The sequence below is a fragment of the Anoplopoma fimbria genome, chromosome 11, assembly GCF_027596085.1.
Source record: "Anoplopoma fimbria isolate UVic2021 breed Golden Eagle Sablefish chromosome 11, Afim_UVic_2022, whole genome shotgun sequence".
NCBI lineage: Eukaryota > Metazoa > Chordata > Actinopteri > Perciformes > Anoplopomatidae > Anoplopoma > Anoplopoma fimbria.
The window spans coordinates 18,894,610-18,903,621 of NC_072459.1; positions in this window are offsets into that span (position 1 = coordinate 18,894,610).

A 9,012-nucleotide genomic window follows, 5' to 3' on the forward strand; every position below is an offset into this window, starting at 1 on the left:
ACCCTCATCCTGCCAACTGGAGTTCCAATATTTCATGACTGCCTAATGACTCCATATCATTGTTTTCTGTTTTAATTAGTGCTTTTAAAATAATGATTTAAATACCAATGTGTTGTGGTCATGGAGGGGTCCTTGGGATAAAAGCTGCCATTTGTAGTACAGATTATTGTATATTTTCATTTACACAATATGCAAATAAACTGTAATTTTCCTAAAATATTATAAAAAAAAAAATTCAGATGACATTAATTTCATAATTCGGTATAGTGGCCTTGACAGCAAGTGTATCAGATGGGGCTTTATCTTGCAAGTACGCTCTCATTTCAATATGACGTCTGCAACGGCTCTGTACAGGCGCGTGTCTCAGCTCCATTCCACCGTTAACTGAAGCGTTTATTTGTGATTCTTTTTTTGACAGTATGTGTAAATGTGAGGTAGAACCCTAATAAAGCTGTTAGCTGCTAATGTCTAGGGAATATTTTTTAAAAGCTTTGCTTTTGTATTGTGAATATTAGAGGGCGGACTTTAATCTGAGTCTTGCACAGGTGGACCTAATCTTTCAAAAGCAGATATCCCAGGTGACATTTTTTCTAAACCCAATCCACAGCCAAAATGAAAACACTTTATATCCCATTCCACATGCCTTCTTGTTTGTGTATTTGTGTATACAAAGTAAGGATGGAAGAAAAGAACAAACCTTGTTTGTGTGCAAATAAGTGAGTAAGAATGGGAGAGGAGTGGAAACGTCATTATCCAGCCCACGCCACCAATCTTACAGTGTATGTAAGGGGTAAGAAAAAGGAAAACAGAACATTCCTTTTTGTTACTTTGTAGTTACAATACTGTATTATTTCAGTTGTCCTTATGACAATGATGGCCTCCAATAGCTGTCCACTTGAAAAACCTATGTAAAGCATAGATTGGAATCACAATGAAGAAGAAGACAAAGGCATAATACATCTCCATAGGTATACTGTAAGTAAATGATCCTTTCCTCTAAGATACCTAAGAGACCAGTAGGCCTCTGGATAAGAGGCCAGAGAAATGTTCAGATTTCACTTTACAGTCTTTCTTACTCTTCTATCCTTTTAAAAAAGCCTCTTCCTTTTAAAGTACACTATATCAGTCTTATTAAACGCTCTTTGAACTGAAATAAACTGGAGTCCTCCTCCTCCTCCTTCCTGTCATTTTCCCTACATTCCCTGTGCTAAGAATAAGCTCTATCAAGTTCATGTGTGATTTGGCTTAACATAATTATACCCCTACACCGCCACCTCTCTATCTCTCTCTCTCCCTCTCTGTCTTGCTCCCTGGTGTCTCCTGTGGTCCTATAAACGGTAGACAATTAGCAGGGAAGGGTAGTTTTATTAATTAGCCGGTAACAAGGGATGAGCAAAAGAGGGATTGATTGATGGATGGAGGTGTTGAGCTTACAGAAAGTCATATTGTACATGTTCACTGCTGTTAAGGGGTAGTATTGTAACACAGAACACATCAGAATGGACGGGAGTGCTATGGACAATAATAAGATATTAAAAACATATCCGACTCACACGTCAAACTCTCCAAAGAATGGAGAATTAACCGCATTGCTGTGTTCCATTTACGTCATATACAGAAACTGTTTGATACCTTCATACAAAGCCACGCTAGCTGTTTCCCCCTGTTTACAGTCTTTGGGCTAAGCTAACTAACCAGTTGTTAGCTGTAAACTCGGGCAGGTTTCGTTAACTAGATCAAATTAGTTTCCTCCTTAATAGTCCTCGTATCCACAAAGAACAAAAACCTATCTAGACAGAAAATGTCAAATGGGCTAACATTAACTACACAATACATGAAATAATCCCACCCCAAATTTGATGCTAATGCTAGCTGTTGTGGTTAGCCCTGTTCTATGACCGACATATAATGGATTGGCAAAGCCATAAATTATTATTTGAGTCTTGAGGCAGTCCTCACAGTGTTTGTTTTTTAATATTGGGTTTTGAGAAACCAAATTGATAAGAGGTTCACTCATTTTAGCAGCAGGGTAGCTATGACCAGGGGCGCCGCTAGGGATTTTGGGCCCCATGAAAAGAATCTTTACAGGGCCCCCAACACAGCGGCAAAATTTTTTGATGCTATTTTACATACAATTATGCATTTTAATGGTATTTTTGACTATCATTACCATATTTGTGAAAGAAGAACAGCATGACAGTGAAAAAACATGTGTGATTATATGTTAGTTAATAACTTAGTGTCATTATTTTTTCTGTATTATAATTTCATCATCATTAGGGGCCTCTCTGGGCCCCCCTCCATCATGGGCCCCTAGAATCCGTCTCCTTTACCCCCCCTTTTCGGCGCCCCTGGCTATGACCAGAGATGCCCAACCGTCTCTAGTCAATTTGCTGATATCAAACTCGGCCCATGTATATTTCCCCCACACAAATGTTCCCCAGGGGGTGTTCAAGCATTGACAAGATCCCACAAAATCAGGTTTTTATAAATTTTTTCGAATGAAAATCCTTGAAACAAATTTTGACCTGGTTTTACTGTGAATGGACTAATTCCAACTGTTTACAAGGTCTTCAGCCAGAAGGATTATAAAATCCTTTCTCAATGTATTACAAAATGCTGTGTAATGTTTTTGTGGACTTGTGGATCTGTCAGTCAAACCTCCCTGAATGGTATTTCATCTTCTTACAGGTACTTTACCTGTCACACAATGCTATATTCTGTCTGAATGCCAAGGTAAATGCTTATTAGCAAATCATTCACAGGTGTGAATGTATGAATTCACATCCATTTATGTGGGCGTGACCGATTATCTGACAGTACTTTGTTTAAAGCAGCAATGTATAGCAGGTTTAAATTTAATTTCGATCGGTTAAGGAAACTGGGCTTGTAAATGTGAGGTTGTGTGTGTGTGTGTGTGTGTGGCTGTGGCGTAGTGGAGAGCAAGGTAGTTCTCCAATCAGAGGGTGTGTGTTCTTATTGATGGGACCCGGCTTTGGCAGTCGATGTGTCCCTGGCAAGACACTTGTGCCATCGGTGTGGACTGGATGTTGCATGAATGTTAGTTAGAGTCTGATGGTGGCACCTTGCATGGTAGCCTGTCATCAGTGTGTGAATGGGTGAATGATATGTAATATACTACTGATTGTAAGTCGCTTTGGATAAAAGCGTCTGCTAAATGACTGTAATGTAATGTAATGTGTGTGTGTGAGAGAGAGATAGAGATTCCAGTGGTCGTTTCCCTCTTTCTGTCTGCCTGTGTTCATTCATTATTTATCCCTCAACAGTGTCCTGCCCTACTCCCTGCTCATTTATTATGGCTGCACAGTAGAAAAACACTGGTCGGGGCGTCCTGTGCTAGGTGCACGTCTCAGGTGATGTAACATGCCCTCTGGCAGCCATCTTGGAAATCCACAGCTCTTGGCGACATTAGCTGTGAACAACTTGACATTCTCAACATGAAATCAAAACAGCAAATTAATGGAAAAGATAAGACATAACTGAAGCTGTGGGGCTTTTACTTACAACATTATTGCAATATCTGACAGTGAACACAAGAGGGAGCCCCTCTGCACCACACACATTACTGCCACCATTCCAAAATGGTTTTCGATTAAAAAGAACATTTTCTTGTATTAACGTGAGCCTTTTTCCCTGTATGATAAATACTTTTATGATCAACACTATGAAACACCCTACGTGAACTCAGCTGCATCAACTTATATTGTATCATTAAATTCATGTTAATACGTTTTTCTAATTTCAAGTTAAGTCAACTTAAAATGACACTAGATCATTTCCTAATTTATAAACAAGTTTTTCTGTCATGAAGTCTTTCATTTTAAAATTATTAACTGAATAAATGTACAACTTTGTGTTCACTGAACTCATTAAATTATGTTTCCAGAGAGCATGTCAGCATACCTCCCTGCAGGGTTCACACACCTAACCAAACCCAGTTGATTCCTGAATGTAGCCTCACCAGTGGCTACCCTCCATCTAGCGGTTACTGTGATAACTTACTGTAATTAAATGAGTAGAAACAGTCATCACTGCAAGGTCACTGGGAGCAAGCAGCCTTGTGTGCTTTGGTACAAAGGGCCAAAGCTAGAGCAGCCTTTATCTGTAAGATCCAGGTTGAGTTTAGTTAGTTAAGGTTTTCAAGGCAGAAACTTAACAATTTTATGTTTAACCTGCTTTAAATGTTTCTCAGTGTGATAACACACTTTTTTTTAAAATACGTATATTTCTCGTTATTTTAACATATCACTTAATTTTACAAACAAAACTTGATACAACAATACAAATCGTTCCATTCAATGCCTTAACATTTATCCTCCATAAGCCTGAAAGATTGACAATGACCTCTCTCTTTGTTGTTTCATTTCCTCTTCTCTCCTCCTTTGACAAAAACAAAGAACTAGAGGCACATTAAACCGTCATCTTGTATTGCAATTTTGGGAAACAAGAACAGGAGCAAAGAGGCAGAATGCGAGAGGATGCAGAAAGGGAACAAGGAGGTCAGAGGGGGCACACAGACAGCTCGAGGTAGAGAGGAGAAGATGGAGTAGGGAGTAGGGAGGGGGGGAGGGGGGCACTGCAGTGTTTTTGGTCTCCTGCAGTTCTCTCTTTTGGCCCTTAGATGTCCCCGTGCACCACCCTGCAGTATAACAGATCCAAGAACAGATGCAAAAACTGCACCGCACAGTCAGTGTGTGTGTGCGTGTGTGTGTGAGAGAGACATCCAGGTACAGACTCTCTCTCTTTCTGTAGCAACAATGCAGTTTCATGCCCTTGATCTTCCCTCCGTCACTGATGGAAGAGGTCACTTTCTGTCGCTCACGTCGTTAAAGGAATGGTTCAACATTTAGGGAAATACACTTATTTGCTCTCTGTCTGAGTGAGATGAGAAGACGAATTTTATTTCATGTCTACGTGTTTTGTACAGAGCTGGAGTCAGGATTTGGTTAGCCTAGCTTAGTGAAAAAGCCCCCCTTGGTTACTGTTGCTATGCCTATCAAGCTTTAGGTTCTGGCAGAGCACATACGCAGTTTCCATCCACCTGTTTATGTGAAAGGAAAAACGTCGATATATATCGATAAAACCAAACTTGACAGAGTGCAATGGAAACAGTCTTAGAGAATAAATACTGATATGCATAGAGCATGTCACTTATGTCCAAAAAGGCAGCAGCCACAAACATCTGCTATGTTCCTCAAACTGTACTCTATGAACCAACTCTTAACAATCTCATGTTTATTCTTCAACTGGTTTCATGACAATTTGATTACAATTTGCTCTAAATTTGGATTTACTTTATTGTATATATATGATAAATGTAACTCCTGCAATATTTTATGTCTTAGTTTCTTATTTTATTTTTTACTTGTAAAAAAAGGTAAAAAGATACAAAACTATAGGAGTTACACTTTTTCAACTTTAAGTACGCAAATTAAGCCTTTTGTAACATTTTATTTACAACAATACAACAAGAAAACAACATCTTATTATGATAAAAAAATATATGTATTGTTGCTTAATAAATTATATTATGTTATTTGATTATGATTTTTGATGAATAATTGTGTTCATCACTTTAATGTAACAGCTGGTAAATCTGGGACACATTTTTATTTATCTATATCTATTTTGCATTTTGTACTTTTAATATTATTACTGTATAATTAATGTGTAGCATGTGGATTTTACACTGGGGACCAATAAAGCCATAGTGCTTTAATAATATATATTTGACTGATTAGGATTTTTATTGTTTATCTGAATTTGCTAAGCACCTAACACTGTCAAATAAATGTAGTGGAGTGAAAGGTAGGCTACAATATTTTCCTTTGAGATGTAGTGGACTAGATATATAAAGCGCCATGAGATTCAAATTTTCAAGTACAATCACCTAAAATTTGTACTAAAGTACAGTACTTGAATGAATGTACTGTATTTTGTTGTTTTCCTGAGATGACACTATGATGTTTGCAAATGCTGGCTAGTTTAGCTACATTACATTTGGCTTTAATCAGTGCACATTGTTATATATATATAAATATATATATATAAAATCTAACCTCAAGATTTGAAAGAACATTTGCCGAAGACATTCAATTCAAATACCAACACATTTTAGAAAACTTTGGAAATGTCACAAAAAAAATAACAAATTAGGTGCATTTCTATCAACTGCTTTGGAGCGAATAAATTAGGCTGAGTAGGTTTGTCAAAAGTTGGCGGTGTACGCTACGCATGTCTGTTATCCGATGGAGGCACTCACCACACAGCTGTACTCCTTGGTTTCATGAATGCCATGGTAACCGAGCAGGCATAAACAGAACTTTTCTTTTACCTGTGACCTGAAAGATTCCTGGTCAGGTCATTACGCACTGCTAACCCAGAGTAAACATGTTTAGGGTCAGCGTCTACAACTAACTTTTGGTTATTGGTAAATTGACTTGCTTATTTGTACAGCGCCTGTACACTACATCATATCATTCACCCATTCACACACTGAGGATACCATGTGATGGACCACTTGGGGTTTTCCTCGGATCTACAGACCACAGCACAATAATGGACTACATCGTTTCACACAGGAACCTAACATTTTTAAAGTCTGGCTCCTCCACCATTCACCAGATGACAAAGGAATATTTTTTCCTCCATAGACTTGGTAATGTTACTGAGCCTATAGCACAGCAAGGCCACATTGCTAAGCAAGACGCTTTAACTTCTGTACATGTGTTCATTCGATTTAATGTTATTCAGAGCTTTATTGTAGTAATCATGAGTTGTTTGAAAACAACGTCTTTATCAGTTTGTTTTGAAAGGAGAATCGTGTAAATGGGTCTAAAAGAAGCACTCTAAGGCTAAAGGATATCATGCTAAAAGACTGAAACCCTGTTTGGCTGCTTAGCTTACTTATTTACACAGAAGCTAGGTGGCTTTACATGCTAAAGTTTGAAGCTAATGTTAGAGCAGATAAACACCCTGTTTAATCCATTCGTTATTTTTTGGGATGCCAATGTCTAGTATTTCTGCATACAGCTGATCTGGACTCATCCCATGTGCATCATCACAAAGACAGCGAGACAAAGGCTCTTCTTCCTCCCCAGGCTAAGCAGGCTCCTCATGGACTCCACGATACTCTGCAACTGCTACAGGTCCACCATTGACAGTATCCTGACCGACTGCATCATTGCTTGGTATGGCAGTTGTAGCGACCTCAACCATTAGGCTGCACTCACAATCAAATCAGGCATTGTGGCGAAGACACCATTCCTCTGAATCATTTAACCTTTGGCAGTGGGAACCGCAGGAGTTGAAACAAAATCAACTTTTGGAGAAACGAAACCCCTTCGTCACACTGCATTGGCCAATCATCGAATTGGCGAACCAGAGCTGTACAACCCTTCTATGAGGGAACAAAAGACGTTGATCATCGTACAGCCGCTTGTTGTTAACGGGTCATTAGGCAACATCTGCGCTAATCGACGCAACGCATGGTTTGGTGAGAATGCAGCCCAAAGGCTGTATAGAGGGTGGTGAAAACCAGGACAAAGCCATCCATGGGGGACTTCAACGCCCAGCGGTGCAGGAAGAAGGCCAAAAAAAGAGCCCAACCGTCCCGGCATCAAACTGTTCTGCCTGCTGCCGTCGGGCAGACGGTACCGCAGCATCCGGTCCCGGACCACCGGGCTCAGGGACAGCTTCATCCCACAGGCCATATGGCTCATGAACTCTTTAGCTTATTACTTTGAAACTGTCCCTTTAACTTTACACTACTTTATGTCTCAGATTCCCGTTCTTTACTTGCTTTTTATATTTCATGAGCATTATTGGAGGGACCTCAAGGTCTAAGATTTTCATTGCCAACAACTGGTTCTCTGTAATCGTTGTTGCATATGTCAATAAATAACTTGAACTTGAACTATTTTTCTCTCATGTTAAAACCTCTCGCTCTCCCCCTCTGTAATTATAAAACAGTTCTCTCTATCCTCTCTCTTTCTCATTTGCTGTGAATGTCTTGTTCTTTTTGCTTTATGCACTTTTCCCATCTTCTGCCCAGAACACACACTCACAATTTTCCCTGTTTTAATTTCGCTAAGTCAGCACCCCAACCAATTTATCATTGTCTCTTCCTCCCATCTATCTATCTCCCCCCTCTCTCCCTCTCTGTCTCTTTCCTTTCTCCCCTCTCATTTTGCTTTATTTGCATGACCATCATTGAGAACAGTATCCCCAAAGCAGGTTGGACAATATTTGCACGTTACTATATACACTATAAAAACATCATATACATAATTAAACACACAATAGACTATGACTACATTATCATACTACATTGTATATTAAAGCAGTGGCTCCCAAACTTGTGTCATACCCCCCTTTGGCAATCAAAAAACACCTGAGCAGTCTTGTTTCTTTATTTCTCATACTTTTCTCACAGCAGACACTGGGCAACCCCCTTCATGAGGTCTTCAGCGGTGGTTCAGGCGATTGGTGGGACAATTGTACTTCCATTCTCACCTTTCCCGACCCTTAGTGGCAGTTTATTGTGGAAGTAGATGCTTCGGATTGTGGAGTGAGGGGCAGTCCTCTCTCAGAGATCTGTTGATGACCGAAGCCTTTACCCCTAACACCTTTTTTTCTGCCGGAAGCTCTGACCTGCAGAAAGAATCTACGGCACCCTGTTCCCACATCTCACTGGCCTTTGTCACCAGACTCCCCTCATCTGCTGGTTCTCCATCCGTACAATTGTGAAGCCGCTTTTCCGAATCTGCTCACCTCATTCCCCTACCTAAATTACCCTCAAGGCAGGGGAAAATTTGCAAAAGAAACAGCTGACATCATGTTGAATCATGTCTTTTGCTAGCATGGCCTCCCAAGGGACATCATCTCTTATCCGGGGCCCAAGTTCCCCTCTCGTTTCTGGAATGGGTCTTACATCAGCCTGTCCTTGGGCTTCCAACCTCAGTCCAATGGCCAGACCGAACACATGATTAA